We start from the raw sequence: 17,355 nt of genomic DNA, 5'->3' as shown, positions 1-17,355 counted from the left end.
ATGTTGTTATTTCTACAGTGTCAAATACAGCAACTGTTAACTGAAAACAGTTTATAGACTTTACAATAGCAAAATTAACATATTCATGATTTATCCCATGGACCTATAAATTGTATAGGTACATGATAATCCTTTATCCGCTAATTAATTAAAAAGCGCACATTCTTCGCTGGGTGATAAAAGTTGTTTTATAAACAATACAACAATTGTAATGTAACGAATGTAATTTTAAACTATCAGTAGCTGAAATAATTTGTTATTTAAAAACTTAAATATTATTCTTTCATAACTTATATAACATTATACAATAATTTCTTTCAAAACTGTCAAAAGCAATTTTGTTTTGCATTGCATTTGTTTCTCAGGTTATAATGTAGGAAGATAATTGTATTTAAATGTTAAGCATCACATTAAGTTGTTTAAATGGTGTTCTTACGCATATCGTTTACGGCATAAATGTCTTTCATTATAAAATCTATAAATTACTAAATATTTTACCACTGTAGACCTAGAATGGTTGTACAAATCTCTGAATTAAAAATCACCCACATACAATGACAATTGGCTAAGGTATTGTCTGATCGTTATATTTTCTGTTAAACCTGAGCTAGAATTAAATGTTCTGGAACACAACCCTTTACATATCTACCTTCATATTGTTTTAATTTGCCTTGAAGACCGTCATAGTATAACCATCCGTGTTCTTGAGATTGGATAACACTTACAAAATGTCCTGGTCTGTGCATAGTAGCTCCAACAAGTCGGAATGTACATCCTCTGATAATCAATGTATCGGCATAATCAAGTACATTATTCGATAGATACTTATTTAAAATGAGGTCACTAATCGGAATAACTATTATTACAGGAAGGGGACCAACAATATGTCTGCAATGCGTTCGCACACCAGCACAATAATATCCCATTCTGGAAAAACAGATGAATCAACATATATTTTTATAAATTACATTATTTATCAATATCATGTTAAATTTAAACCATATAGTGAATGTAATAAAGTAATTATACAAACACAAATTACAATTATTACAGTAACACGCAAATTGTTTAAACTTACTCAGTTTTTCCAGTTTCCAATATTGTTTTCTCTTCGGTAAAGAAGTTGGTTTCGCCGCAATACAGTATTCTTTATATCATCAAAAATTATGATTATCATTTGAAAATTAACAATATCTCAATTTGAGCAAAATTCATATTATTGCATTTATGTTACATCATGCCCTACATACCCTATTGCAATTCCTCTAGTATTCTTCTCTCTGTACGGATGCGGACACTCTTTGTTTGAGCACTTGCTCTACACAGTTGTCTGCAACATGTTCGAAACATGTTTGCTGAAAATTTTGTATTCACTCCCATAGCAGTTTAGTCCTTTCTTTAGTTCACCTTCAGTAAATGATGTTAACCGTGTGAATTTGGCCTTGTTTCTCTGACATTAGAAGGCAGCAAGGATGTGTTGTACGACAGTTGTGTCCGATTGGCGTTTCAAGTGATTTTTAAATGCATCGTAGTGGAATTGTAATGGAAGTTGTCTACAGTGCATGTATTACTAAGTTGTACACCTTGTACTCTGCCACCCCATCATGGTACTGCTGGTAGTCTGTCGTTGACTGTTTTGGGTGGAACACATTTGTCCGGCCCTTTCGTCTCTTTTTCTGCCAATCTTCTTGCTTAGATTTATTGAAATGCTTTCTTGTGTCTTTTTCTTAACATTTCTTATATTAAGGAAATTTCCTTCACGGATCCTGCCCTTTATAGTACCCTTTAAGGTAGCAATGAATGAGGCGGTTTGCTTAAAGCATTGCTTTCGTAAGACATCAACTGTTATTGATTTAAACCATCCCTCGACAGGTGCGTTTGTATCTCTAGTTAAGTTGTGATACTGTTTGATTTCACATTAATAATTAAGTCCACTCCACAATGGGTATATTGGCATTATATCGTTTATTAAAATCCCAATAAATCCTGGACATTTCGGATCATTTGTATTCTTTTCATTATGAATCAGTGAGCATGATGTGCTTTGCACGTCGAAAATGACAGTAAACGGGGACACTTCACGATTGGTTTTATGATCAAATCCAACATTTTCTTCTTCCTTTAAGAGGTTTTGCAGGCCCTCTTGTTTGCAGCTACTCTCTTCTTCGTCTTCTATGATGTTTTTACCAAACTGTTTTTCCAGCATTATGAAATATGTTTAATGCCTTGTCAGTTTTTGTAGAGTTTTGGAGAAGTGCGAAACATCGCAGTGCCAAGACCTTGATGGAAGTTTATACCGGTATTAATTTACATTTTTCTCGAAATGGTTTGATCATGTGTGTGCCGCACAGAGATGAACAGTTGTAAACAAGTCTACAAATATGTCTGTTTTACTTTTGGTGGAAATGTCGTATGCGGTCCTGAGATATGACTTAATGTTCATAAGATTGAAGACAGAAAGTGCACTCTGAATTTGTGCAAAACTGTAATCCGTTTCAACTTTATGAACATGAATAAGACGACCAGTAAGGGTTATAGCACGTGACCTAAGAAATTAGAGATATTTGTTATTGTGTGGTGGGTTGTAAGCATGTCGGCAACAGAAACAGCTGGAACTTTATCTACCTGTCTTATTACACATGGGTACAACAAAGGAATCCTTTGATGTGGGATTTTGCTTATAACCGATCCAGTTGCGTCTAAGTAGATATCTAGTTGATGATTTGTAGATAATTTGCGTATTACATTTATTTGCTTATCACAATAGAGAAATACGGTGAATGGATCTGCAGCCACATGTATGTAATCACTATTGTCTTTAGCATATTTTTCTTTCAAAAGTAATACTGTACCTCTTGGATGTTATCACGGTGAAGTAGTTCCCGCTGAATTGAATCAGATACTACTTTTCTTAGTACTGGCAAGTTTTGACACTTCAACAATCTATCGGCAAGCTCTTTTCGTCGTTTCCCTTTAACTTGGCGTTTATTGATGTCACTGCCACTGTGGAATATTTCTTCGTTTTATTGTGCACTGCATAGTAATAGGTTCATTCTCTTTGGGTTGTATTTCTATTTGAAAGAAAAATGTTCCCCTGCATTGGTCTCCTTTGCACACCGCTTTTCCTGTAAACAAAATTGCATGACTGTTTTCTACTACGTACAGATTTTACACGGTTGTACGTAAACGCCAAAACACATTCTGGAAATGCAAAATTTACTTTTTCGTATAGGATATCAGTCCAAGGACCTACGAGCATTCTTTGACCTGGAGCATAATCAATTGGTTTGATTGAATTCCAATCCTCTCTGCTAATAGTTAGTGTCATTTTATCAACAGCAGAAGCAATTTCATCATCATTTTCGTGTTCTTCATTGGTATTTGTCTGTAAATCATTATTTTGGTCATTGTCATTCACAATTCTTAAATCGATAAAAATCATCCGTATTTGCATTCGTATCATTTATTATCAGATTCGCTGCTATTATCTTCACTGAAGACCTAGGTATATTGATCATCTTTGTTCTTTCCATTTTTTATATTTTCTCCATCATCATCATAATCATCCATGTTTCCTAAATCTTTTACTTCGTATTAAGTAATACTCATCGTCTTCATCATTTCTCTTACTGGTTATGTTGTCTTATTTTCTCATTTCAGGATGACAATCTCCTTTTACGGCTTCATTATCTATGTTCCTCTTTCTTTCTTTTTATCATCCATACTATCCTTATCGTCCCCATCATTTCTCTTACTAGTTATGTTGTCTTTTTTTCTCTTATATTGTCTCATTTCCGGATAACAAACGAGTCTACAAATATGTCTGTTTTACTTCAGGTGGAAATGTCATATCCTGATCCTCTACACTTATGTATCGTCACCATGCCCATGTAGTTCATACCAGTGTGAAACGGACCTGGATGACCACATGCTTCTTGTAAACATCAGGAAATTTCCGAATGAGAGGAAATGCCTTCATATAACCCCAAGGTCAAATGTATTGATGACATATTCCTGGCCAACTTCAACTTCATTAGTAGCATATTCTGACTGCTTTAGTATCTCTTGCATTACTGAATACTCAGTAAATGGCTGGGTTATGGGGTAAAATAGTTGACTTTCTGTTGGTTTTTTTGCCTGTAGCTGAAATAAAATCTCCAAAAGCAAATACCGTCCCTTCAGGAAATTTAGGACCAACACAATTATAGACATGGAACGGTGGCAGTGTTTCAGGTATGTCTACTGTACGAGATAGAGGTCTTGGTTGGGGACAACAAATTATGGCTTTAACTCCTGGATCATAATTCCACCTGCACTGTTTACCACATTTGAAACATAACAATTTTTCATGATCTTATTTAGGTTATCCCGCTCAAGATGAAACACACTGTTGCCTTCGCCAGTAATGATCTCATCAAGAGCTTTTGCCAATGCTGTCTCAAGTTCTAATCCAAAATCATAACTTTAGCAGTGGCCAAGCCTACTGAGTATAGTAGTTAGCTGTTTATTGCGATACATGTGTCGAATGGTGGTACATAAGAGAATGTGTTTTGGTAACTTCCATTCTGCATTTGTTGCAGCACGACAAATGTCCTATAGAATAACAAAAAGTAAAGTTGCAGTAAATAATGTAAAGTTTTATATACATATAAAATTACAGTATTAAATTGTAATGTTGATTTTTTTGGCCTGGGACCATTGCCTCCCTCCACACTCATTAAAAAACTGAATAGTTCTTACCTGTCCTATAGAAAACATGATACGTCTTGTCTTTCATGTTTGTTTGCGTCTGAATCACCCGAAATGAGTAGATTCAAGAACCTTACCAGTTCATGTGGAAGAAGTATATCTGATTCTGTGACGTCAAAATCATTAGCTCGGCCATGTAAATGGTTTTGATTTCTTGAAAGCCCGTTGGATATTACAACGGGGGGAGCCAGCCACGTCATCATATTTGTTTTTAGACCTCAAAATATATGCATAGTTCACTGCATCTGTGATAGATATACTGGCACTGTAGATAAGATTATAAGTGATATAGCCCTTTGAACCGAAATCGACGTTAGTGAAGACTATAGACTTGTGAATGTTTTGATTCTGAAGCTTGGTCTTGAGTTTTTCGCTTCTATAATTAGGATTGGGAAAGCCGTTTTCCTCTAACTTTTGAATATATAGAGATTGCTTACTTACAATATCTTGAATGAAACTAAGAACAGCAGTAAATGCATTTTCATGTGCAGATGCCATGCGATTTGTTCTGTATTGTTCTTGGCTGCATCATCACATACAAATGTGGCATATTTTAAAGAAAATGATTTCCGACGAAACTGGTGAAAATTTGCTTCTCTAGCAAAAAGATCTTCCCCTTGCACCATACTGTATAAACGATGTTGGCCTAGCTGTAGGACTTGTGGTTTTTTTTTTCCAGAAAGGCTCTTTTAGAAATCCACATTCATTCCTGAAAACAGGAAAAGTAATGCATCGCTTAGTTTTTCCTCCAACATTGATCTCCAGTTTTTCACACAAAAAATGCATTCTGAAGGAACAAGCGATTTTTGGAGCGAGCGTTCAACTGATGTTGATTCATCACTAACCTTTTGTAGTCGTCCTAGATTTTAGGTGAAGTACTGGTAACAACCTCGGTGCTATCCAATAATCCAATACAATTATCCCTTTTTCTTTTCCTTAAATTTTCCATTATTTAATGAAGCATTAATTATAATTAGAATGTATTTTTGTAGCCAGCATGCACGTTTACTGTTTCCAAGATTATGAAGATGTTGTTATTGTCTCTTCCAATTGGACAATAGATAAACACATTCTATTGGATAAAAGTTGTTTGCAGACCTAAGAGTAGCCACCTTTAATTACCATGAATTATTATGTAATGAAATGTGTTATCAGAAACTTTTTTTCGTGTTTATTATTTTAGCCATACTTTACATTTTACCATTTTGTTTTACCTTTTTTCTAATTTGAGAATTGTTAAGAATTCTCGCGTTTATTATGTGAATTATATTTAAATAGGGGTCAAAGGTAAAAAATGACCTTTATTGTCAGTTTTTGGGATAAATCATCATTAGAGTGGATAGAAACATGTATATTCAAAAGAAAGTAGGCTTTTATAAAGTACGTCATTTTCCCCTTTTCAGCATGTTGTTATTTTATGTACATCTTTTAAATTTATTTTTTACTTTGAAAACAGAAAAATTCTTACTATATGAGAATTTTGTGAAAATTGAGGTCAAGGATTAAATGTGACAATAGTAACATTCATGATCATTTTGTGAAATAAATATTCATTAGAGTGGATAGAAATAGATAGATGTAGTTTGTGAACAATTTAAGATAAAAATTAATTCTTTATGACCGAGATATGACCCTCGGGTGGAAACCAGGTCAAAGGTCAAAAGTTGTATTTCCGGGCATTTTGTATGAAAATGTTTTATTATAGTACATAGGAAAGACCAGAATAAAACGGTCAAAAGAGATATTTCCCAGCAAATTTCAAAAATATGTTTCATTAAAGCTAATATAATTATTGATATTCTGAACAATTTATGACAAAAGTAAAATTTTTATGACCAAGGGTTACCGAGATATGATCCTTATGTAAAAACAATGTCAAAAGTCAAAAGTGGTATTTTGAACGAAAACTTTTCATTATAGTAATTTCATTATAGAAATGTGCATATTCTGAACAATTTAAGACCAAAATCAGACCAATATGATCACTCGTTGTCAAGTACCGTTTTTGATAAATCCAAGATAGCCACCAAATATGGCCCCCAAAAGACCCCATGGGACAATATTTCGTCTTTGGAACATCAAAAAATGTAAATTATATTTTTATTTATTTTATTTTTAAAACCAGAAACAACAGCAGAAACAAATCCGCCACTTACAGCTTGGTTTAACAGATACAATACATTTATAACAACTCACAAACACTTAAATTACGACGAAACAGATAAAGATTGGAATTAAAAATGTCAATATGGGGATGAGCCTGGACTAAACCTCTGGCTTGAGTAGTACCATTGTTTCAGGATGAATGGCCAGCCATTGTTCATAACAAAGGTGGAAATCGGTATTAATTGTTGTGTAGAGCAATGCACAGTGAGGCCTAGCAAGTTGTGAATGATTAGAGGTAAATAATCGTCAAACTGCATAAACTTACGTCCGTTGATACATTGCACAGTGTTTATATTTGCTTCAGGATGATATGTGCTGGTTTTTAAGATGTAATTATATCTTAAATGGCATATAATAAAACACAGATAGAGAACGTAATGAGAACGACGTGTACTGGCCATAGCGGAATTATAATAATAATATAATTATAATAATATATATTCAGGATTACAAAAATATATGTTAAAAAAATACATCATGGGTGTGCTCCCCTATAAATCTGGATAAAAAAAAATTATCCTACCATAAGGAAAAAAGACTTCTGATTAAAACACATTCTTTCATCGCTGTGCTAATTTACATAGAGGTCGTCATTGCCGTTGCTGTCGTCACACTTGACATTATTGTTTTGACTGTTTTGTAAGCGGTATGGCTGAGTGAAGGCAGGCAACTTACCACATTGTCAATCTCGTCAGATGATAAGAAACCAGTTGCAGCCTCAACCTGAAATCAAAAACAAGGTTTAACTAGGCCTAACATACAATTTGTTTATGTCACAGGTTAACAATATGGGTGAAGACCAGTCTGAATCTGTCAGTAAAGAGAATGACTTTGTTGATGATGTAATGGTATGTTTATTTTATGGTATGTTTATTTTGTTTCATTTTCAAAAATCTCACAGAGAAATAAAGATTTAGAAGAAACAAGCCATAATATAACTGGAAATGACGATAAAAGTGATTAAATTCTATGCAAACTAGGCAAGCTGGACAACATAGAAGAGTTATTGAAAGGCGTTGTTACCGGCTATTGGAGAGAAACAAATCAAGTTTGAAAAGGAACAAAGTGAAATTTGTGGACGTGGCAGGCTTTATAATGATGTTTTAGTACAACAATAAATATGCTCATGTACACGTTTTACATCGCTAGGCCAACAACCTATTTATTTGACATTCGTCTATAGGTGGCGCTATAGCCTAAATGTAACTCAACATTACATCTCCCTTTCTTTGGAGGAACTAGTAAAACAAGGTTTTAAATAAATATGCTTATAGAAGTTTAAACACTAAACATGCATCTTCTTTTGTTCTTTTAAAATTATAGCACCAACTCAACAATTAACATCATACATCCGTTATATGAATTATAAACAAGTCATCTGATTTTTGTAGTTAACAATTTAAGTTTAATCATTGTTGCATAAATTACAAATCCAATTTTTCTGGGGGCTTGATTAGTCGCCCACTTCTAGTCTTATATTGTTGATTGTGGTTAAGTTGAGGACCTTCTACCTGTTCAGTACCAGTATCTGTAAAGCAATCAAAATCATTGTTATTTTGACCTGCCACCGGGGGCAAGGTCGATCCCTCCCGTATTGGATGCATCCTCGGAGGATACAACTCTGACCGTCTACTAAGGTGTTTTCGATTTCGCCTTGTAACTCCTGTTGAAGTTTGGATCTCATATGATCTTGGTGCAAATTATCCTACCATAAGGAAAAAAATTTGGAAAAAAAAGAGTAAAGTACTTTCACTTTTGATTAAAACATATTGTTTGAAAAATAAACGCATTTTGGTCCCTGGATGTAACATGATATTGACGCGTGTATCGTACCCATACTCGGGGTGAACGAACGATTCGTACAAAGGACACCGCCATACAACCGCCCATAGGCCTACCTATTGTTTAGATCGCTGGCAGTCAGCAAGCATAAATAAAAGTGTATATACGTCAAAAATGGAACGCTGTGGTTACCTACAGATCATCATCATAGAGGATATGTTAATAATAATATAGTACACTAACTGTGGTAGGCCTAACTGTGTGCTGTAGTATACATTATAGCAACCAATTTTTTTTTCTAGGCCACCCACCCAACTGTATCAATACCTATTTATATATTTAATTTCTTCAACAAATTGATGTAAATCTGAATTTTTTAAAAAGAGGTTCTGAATGGGCATTGTATTTACTTTGAGTAATAATATGTAAAGCTTTCTTCTGTAATATTGTTACTCTTTTACAAGCATAACCCCAAAGCAGTATACCATAATTTATGTGTGAAACAACTAAAGAGTTATATAAAATATTCATAACATTTGCTGGGATAAAGTGCTTGAGTTTATTTAAAATGCCAACAGTTTTGGAAATCTTGTTTGAAATATAATCACCATGGCTATTCCAATTTAGTTCATTAATTATTATACCAAGGAAGTTGAAATTATGAACCCGCTGAATCTTAACATTGTCAATTTCTATATCCAACGTATCAACACGACGTTTACTCATATGAAATATCATATACTTCGACTTCAACACATTTAAAGATAATTTATTTAATTTAAGCCATTCACTAACTTTATCAAGTTCAATGTTGAGAATGTTGTTAATTGGATGTCCTGAGGGTGCTTGAAAGTGTTGTATCGTCTGCATATATTATAGTTTTAAAAATAGTGCTAACGTTTGCGATATCGTTTATGTATATGATAAACAAAAGCAGACCCAGTATTGATCCTTGTGGAACACCTGTAGTTATCTGTAAAATATCAGATTAAGTTCCATTAATGTCCACATATTGTTTACAATTAGTTAAATAATCCTTCATAAGATTAAGTGAATTCGAATGAAGGCCATAATGATTCAATTTATGCAACATTATTTTGTGATCCAATGTATCAAATGCTTTTGATAGGTCCAAATAAATGTTAATTGGTATTTCATAATTTCATTTTCCATGTCTTGAATAACTTTATCTACAAGCTCAAGTGCAGCTAATTCCGTAGAATGGCCTGACCGAAAACCATATTGGCTGCTATAAAATAATTTATTTATTTGAAAGTGCAAATATAATTGGTTGTAAATTACTTTTTCAAAAATTTTGGATATTGCAGGGAGCAACGAAATTGGACGATAATTTGTAAAACAAGAGTTATCACCATTTTTAAACAAAGGTATAACTCTGGCTATTTTCAGTTTATCAGGAAAAATTCCTGTGTTTATCATTTGATTTATAATTATTGTGAGTGGTTTGATTATAATTGATTTAATTAATTTCGTTGATAAACCATCCCAACCACAACTTGACTTTTATTTTAATTTATCTATAATTTCCAAAACTGTATCTTCATTTACATTTTCAAAATTAAAGTTATTTGTTTTATTTGAGAGAAAATGTTCAAAAGATTTGTTACAGGTGTCAGTATTGATTTTATTTGCAAGTTTTGGGGCAATATTTGTGAAATATAAATTAAATTTAGGCATGTCATCAGATGCAGTGTATAACACATCAAGGGGTACTGTTCGGCCTTGGAAACACACAGTACTTGGATTGGGTCTAAGAACTTTAACTGGTTCCAAATTAATCCTACGTATATTGAATCGTCTGGGACACAGCCCAAGTTATGACGAAGTCAAGTCATTAGAGACAGAGTTTGCATTTTCAGCAGAGGAAAATGGTCAAGATGCTCCAGACGGTGTTGAAATGTATTCAGACTATACCACAGGACTTGCTTGGGATAATTATGACGTTAATATGGATACAACTGACGGGAAAGATACCCTCCGTGCTACAGTTGGGATCTGCTACCAGAACATACAAGAGGCCAACTCAGACCAACCAGATGACATGGCAAGTGTTTCTAGTATCAGAAGTGGGAAGAAAAGAAGGCAGTTTGATGGAAAGGAACGTGAAATTGAGCCATATTACAAGCAGTTAAAAAAAGCCAAATTTGACTTATCAGTTCCAAACAATTATCAGAGAACATCAAATAATCTTATATCACTTCATACAGTTGATTTCTACTGGTTGCTTTTGTCCAAAGTTGATGAGCCACTTCCACTTTTTCCTGGATTTTATACACAGTTTGTGAATGATGCCCTGCCACAACAGAAAATTATGTACATGGATCCAATATCTGCCCCATCAACCAGAAATGATGTTGTTCGCGAAACCATGAAAAGAAGTATGAATGTTGCCATTGAAACCAATCAAGAATATGGTGTTGTTACCTACGATTTAGCTGTGGCTCTCAAGGCATACTCGATCCAGGCATACTCGATCCAGGCATTGGAAGCGCTCTGTTCGATAAGCTTCTCATCTTGCTTGGAAACTTCCATTTGGAGTCGGCCTTCTATGGTGCTATTGGGACATTCATAAATGAAGGGTATTGTAAAAAGACAATGAATGAATTTATCACGACGACATATACTGGCAGCTTTTGTTAGAATAAGGATTTCATCATCTAAATTCCGATGAGCCTTTGCTAAATTCCCCTTTTTGAAACTGAGGAAGACATGTCCTTTAACATCAACTTCATCATGCAAGCCACATGCTTCTATGAGTTTCTTTTTTAACCGTGTTCTATTAAGTTCTCTCCTTAGATATTCATTGGTTTCTAGTTCAGCCACCCTATCACAATACCCGTTATACAATTGGGACAGCATAAAAACAGGTTCAACCTCACAATATCTCTTTTCTTCAATTTCTGTTACTATCTCTGCAAATGCAAGTGATTGTGATAGTGAAGAGAGATGTTGTTGGTGTGATTCATTATCTGTATTTTCTCGTTCTCTTTTTCTCTCACAAGCTCGCTGTTCATTATACAAACCTGCTAAACAAGTTGTGTGATACACAGCATCGAGAGCACTCATATCTGATCTTGCTAGTTTAGCTATTAGAGCTGTAATGAAATTTCCTGAGCGGCAGTTAATCAGCGCTTGTTACAATCTAAACATTGTATATCGTGTCCACGTCATATTCATCTACAAATATTTGTGTTATTTCACTTTTAAAAGTCAATTTATATCAATATACTCATCAACATATTTACGTGTCTGTCATATTCATCTACAATCATTAGTGTTATTTCACTTTTAAAAGTCGATTTATATCAATATACTCATTATTGAATGCGTCATATTCATCTACCTGCAACAATTGATGAAAAATGAACATTGAAATGACAAGAACATTCAGTACAGTATCCACACCATCAACAAATAATGGCCTTGCACAAGCTTTGCATGATACATGATTACATGGAAAAGCAACTGGACTGGTACAGACATTATGACAATTACTATATGCATCGAAACAACCAATAATATCAAATGAATTTGGCACTGATGGTAGTGTATGAAGTGAATTGAAATGATCATGTATTTTTTGGTTAATAATTGTTTGTATTTGATGCTGTTCTGCCCCAACACCACATTTCCTTTTTACTGGTCTGCCTTGAATTGTAAATGATTTACATGTTTCACACTCTCCGACACAAGGATGAGGCTGCCAATTGAATGGGTTGGATTCGTTGAGTGCCCGACTTGAGTTTTATGTAACACAGATGACATAGATTTTGTGGATGAACTTCGACTTCATCATTTTCAACAACAAATTTCATCTCTTTAACTATGAGGTCTCGGTTTGTGTAACATCTTTTGATTTAAGGGGCACAATTTCCTTTGTAAAGTTTAAGCCCTTGGCCACAAACCCTACACACAGATTGTATATTCTTAAGGTGTTTACAGTCCATGCTGAGTGAAAGAAATAAAAAAGTTTCATTAAGTTATAATATAATCCATTTTAACTCAATATAGTTACCAAATCAATACAATTTTAATATCAAATAAGCCTATACCTATACGTATGTGCATACTACTGTCGCAAAATAATATTGTGTTACTTTACCAAGTACAGTGGGTTAAAAGGGTGCAGGTCAACTCGGCCCTAAACCATTTCGGCCCCACGTCAAGTCGGCCCCAAGTCAAGTCGGCCTCAAGTCAACTCGGCCAAAAACTAATCCGTCAACTCGGCCTCTAAAAAGTATGGAACGCAAAAAGTGCAAATATAGTAGTTCATATTACAATGGCAGGATATTAGTCCGGTTAGGCCTACATAATAGACGAAATAATGGAAATTTCAATGTAAATTATAACACACTGGGCCTGGTCGTTTTTGAATTGATAGGTAGTATTTATTTATATTGTTGGTTGGTTTAGTCTCAGTAAGAACCCTCAGTAATGTGTTTATTAGATCTATATTTTGATACAAGGATGTTCCCAGAATGAATCGAAATATTCGTAGCGGATATTCTTTTTTTTCTCATTTAAATCAGATAATTATCGGATAAATGCGATCATTTTTAACCTTTGACGTGAAGGACAAATTGTTGCAATGTGATTGGGCATCTGGTTGTTTGGTAATGACTAATCATGCGCACTTTTTTTATTGATTGAAAAATTAACAGATATTTTGTTTTGGCTGCTGAAACGGCCATATTGAGCTGCACGCTTGCCATGCACGCGCTGCCGCTAAAACTACAAAATCTGGGATTCCCCCTTTTGGAATGGTGACGTTTTTTCTATATAAAATAAAAGCTATATATTTTAAACTAAAACTGGTGTAGGGCTACGTATCAGTCGGCAAATGAGATTGTTTTTAATGTATCGAAAAGCGGGCAATCCTGCCATAAATATCACTGCTGTTTCTGGAATTGAAGACCGCCGAATCGGCTTAATAACACAGTATTAGGCCTAGTAAAATATTAACATTTTAACACACATGGCGTGTCATACATATTCAAGAATAATTACAATTTTGGCGGCCGAAATGAACAATACATATTTTGTCCTTTTTGGCGTTTCATGAATTTGGCAATTCCATAACCGGCGGCCGAAATGATCAGACACCATCCATGAAGACCAGAAAATAGCACATGTGACATAGGCCTACCTAGCCTTAGGCTAGGGCCTACTAGGCCTATATAGTACAGGAAAGATATGTTCAGAATTAGTAAAAGGTTGAAAAAATTGCAACAGAATTTTTTTTGTTCATATAGGGACCTTATAGAAATGCATTGTGTTGAAATAAATTCTGTTGCAATTTTTTCAACCATATTTCATAGTTTTCCTGTACTAATATTCAAGGGAAGCTCCGGCCACGCTTCACTCCGGCCGCCGTATCAGTTTAGTGCGATGTTATGCACTCCGGCCGCTATTCAATTCGACTTCCTGTGCAAAGGGGCCGTTAGTATGGAGCGCCCATATCTACGTTTTCTATACTGTTCAGTGTTATAACAAATTCTTGGTGACCAAAAGAATAAAAAGAAAAAAGAATTTAAATGGAACTTTATAAATTTATATTTATTAGCAACAATTTTACTTTTTTCATTAACATTCAAAGAAGTTGGAACTGCTTTTTCTTTCAAACTAAACTTAACTTTTTTCCTTTCAAATAATCAAATACCCGTCTAATTAATGCTTGAATAACAATATTTAATTTCTTTCTATGTACATTTTATAGCTTTACATTAACATTAAAAATTAGTTAAAAACCTTATTTTTATAACACTTTATCTTGCCAGTACCAATACTTACTAATTATAGTTAATAACAATATGTAAAATATTAATTAATTTATTTCAAATAATCAAATATCCGTCTAATTAATGTTTGTTATAGTTAATAACAATATTTACAATATTAATTTATTTCAAATAATCAAATATCCGTCTAATTAGTGTTTGAATAACAATATTTAATTTCTTTCTATGTACATTTTATGTTTAATGCTAGTAATACTGTAGGTCTAATCAAATTGTCTGACATTGTGCGAGGTAATTTCGATCCAGCTTTTAAAAGAGATCTTGCTGAGCGGTTGCCCTGGTGATACTGGTCCCATAGACGTAGAAGTGACAGTCTGGTTGTTGCACCTCGAGAAGCAGCACGTTGTACACGCGTCAGATCTTCTCTGTATACCAATTCAGCAGTAACTGCAACCTGCTAACTTTCCTTGTGCAATACTTCTAAAAGTAAGTACAGTTGAAGTTTAGCTAAAAGGAAATCGACAAGGTAATGGTTACTGTGTTGCAATGTTAGGCATATTTGAATTTTAACCTTTTGTGATGTAAATAAACTAACAGTTATTTTTTTTTTAGGTATAGCAACTAAAATGCAATAGAGAAAAACAACAGTGTTCTTACCATGTCTACCTTTGCGGTTTAATCGATTATGATAGCCCTCAAGATCATTATTTGTCCTTGTAACTTGGCCATACACTGTCCAGTCGTCCGGGGTAAACATGTTTCCTTCTATCCAAGTGGTCCGGTAATAGAACAGCAGGTCTCGGATCGCAGGTGTCGCACCAGCATTTCGTTGAAGGAAATAAAACATATTGGGGATATGTTCACATGGCAATAACGGCAGTGCCATCAACTGTCTGACCAACTGGAAAGAGATAAATGAAAACAAATTGTATAAAATTGAAGTATGCATTTTATAATCTAGCAATTCATGCTACGTAAAAGTGATTTATAATCCTGAACTTACTTCATATGTATCATTGACAGTAAGAAACATGTTTGTTGCATAAAAAAGATAATAAAGTAAGAAAACAATATAATTAATAAAGTAAGAAAACAATTTTAAAAAGTATTAACGCACCTGATTGAAATGAAATAAACAGCCAGATAGTGTGCAGTTTGGCAAAAGCTGGGTCGAGGTAGTGTTGGATGTAGTACAACGTTCCCAGGTCCAATGCCGTTCACTATTGTCTGCTCTACAATTTCAGTTGCAGATTGAAATGGGTTTGCGATAGCTTTAGCTTTGATGTCACGTCGCAAGATTGCTACCTGTGGACGGCCTGTAAAAATAAAATATTTCAAAGAAAAGAGCCAATAAAAATAACTTGTTTGAATTTTTATGACTACAACCCAATTACGAGCAATACATTTCCATGATGATCAAATTAATAAAGACAATATCCATGTCTGTCATAAACCATTTTATTTTATTACTTTAATCATTTCCATTAGAAAACTAGTTGAAAGAAAACATAATATTACTTACCTGGAGCTGCCCCACATGTGTGGTGATGTGGTGATGTAGTCCCTTCGTGTACTCGCCATCTCTCTCTATCACACTTGCCTTGCACGTAAACGCCTTGCTGCGAACGCTACAACGCCAATTAACATTGATACGTCTCTTGTCGATCTTTTTAGTGTATTGATAGCCATCACTGTCAAAGAACTTGCGTAGTTTATACTTAAACTTAAAAAAATGTATTAAATTTTCAGATTGTAACTGCCAATTTAAGCCTAACGGGTCATGTGAACCATCATATTTTTACTGAAGTGAGGATTTCGTTTTACAAGCAGCAAAAAGTGCACAAACAGTATAACATATATATATATACATAGGATGGATTGTTTTGTGTTGGTACTTGATCTCTAATAAGTAATAGTAGGTTCTGCATCTTAATAATGTGTTACTGATAACATGTATACATATGTTTGATACACTGTGAAGAATAAATGGGAAAAAAAATCCCTACTAAACTACTGATACTACAACAATGTAATTATTATTGGTTATCTTAAATATTTTACATAAAATGAAAATAATAAATACCTTCTCACGGCGTGTTGTTGCGGGAATGAGTCTAAATTCAGGCTCAACTTCCACTTCTGCTGCGACTGGTTCAGGCATGGGATACAGAAGGTCTAAATCAACCTCTTCATGATGTTCAGGTTCATCAAAATCACCCATCTCCACTGCATAAACATTGTGGATACCGATGTCTTCTCTACAATCTGTGCAAGACCAATGTAATTGCCCTTCACGTACAGTCGCCCTATACTCAACTCGCGATATTTCCGTCCCACATTCTCTATGTTGCCACAAGTCACATCCATCGCACTGTACAGCTTCTTGGTTATCCGTTACTTCGAGATCGCATTCCTTACAAACATCCATTTCGACTGAGATTTAGTTTGTGAGCAACTATCTTTTTGGAACTCATTTTAAAGTAGAACGCACGCTTTGGTCACATCAATTTTCGAGAAAAAAAAAAGACGCCCAATAGATATCATTCTTTTGTATGTTTGTTTTGTGCATTATGTTACGATTTGTTTGTCCCTTCACTTTATGTGCATTGATTTGGACAGAATACAGTACATCGTCCCTTTGTTTTAACAATTTATTATAAACCCAGATATAGTGTTAGTCCTTCTTTCTTTTCATTTTCTATTAAAGTTTATGATTGACGTTCCTTTCTTATGAACTTTATTATTTAGAATCTGTACTGTTTTTAACTTTACTTTATGTGCATTGATTTGAACCGCGTTCGTTCTTTTATTTTTTTTTTTAATCAAAAAAACACAAAATAATATTGTTTCGATTTTATACAATGGTAACGTTTTGTTCCTTTATTACATTCAATTTATT

Source organism: Antedon bifida, chromosome 9 (genome assembly GCF_963402885.1).
Source record: "Antedon bifida chromosome 9, ecAntBifi1.1, whole genome shotgun sequence".
NCBI classification, from domain to species: Eukaryota; Metazoa; Echinodermata; class Crinoidea; order Comatulida; family Antedonidae; genus Antedon; species Antedon bifida.
Note: the sequence above shows the minus strand (reverse complement) of the source record.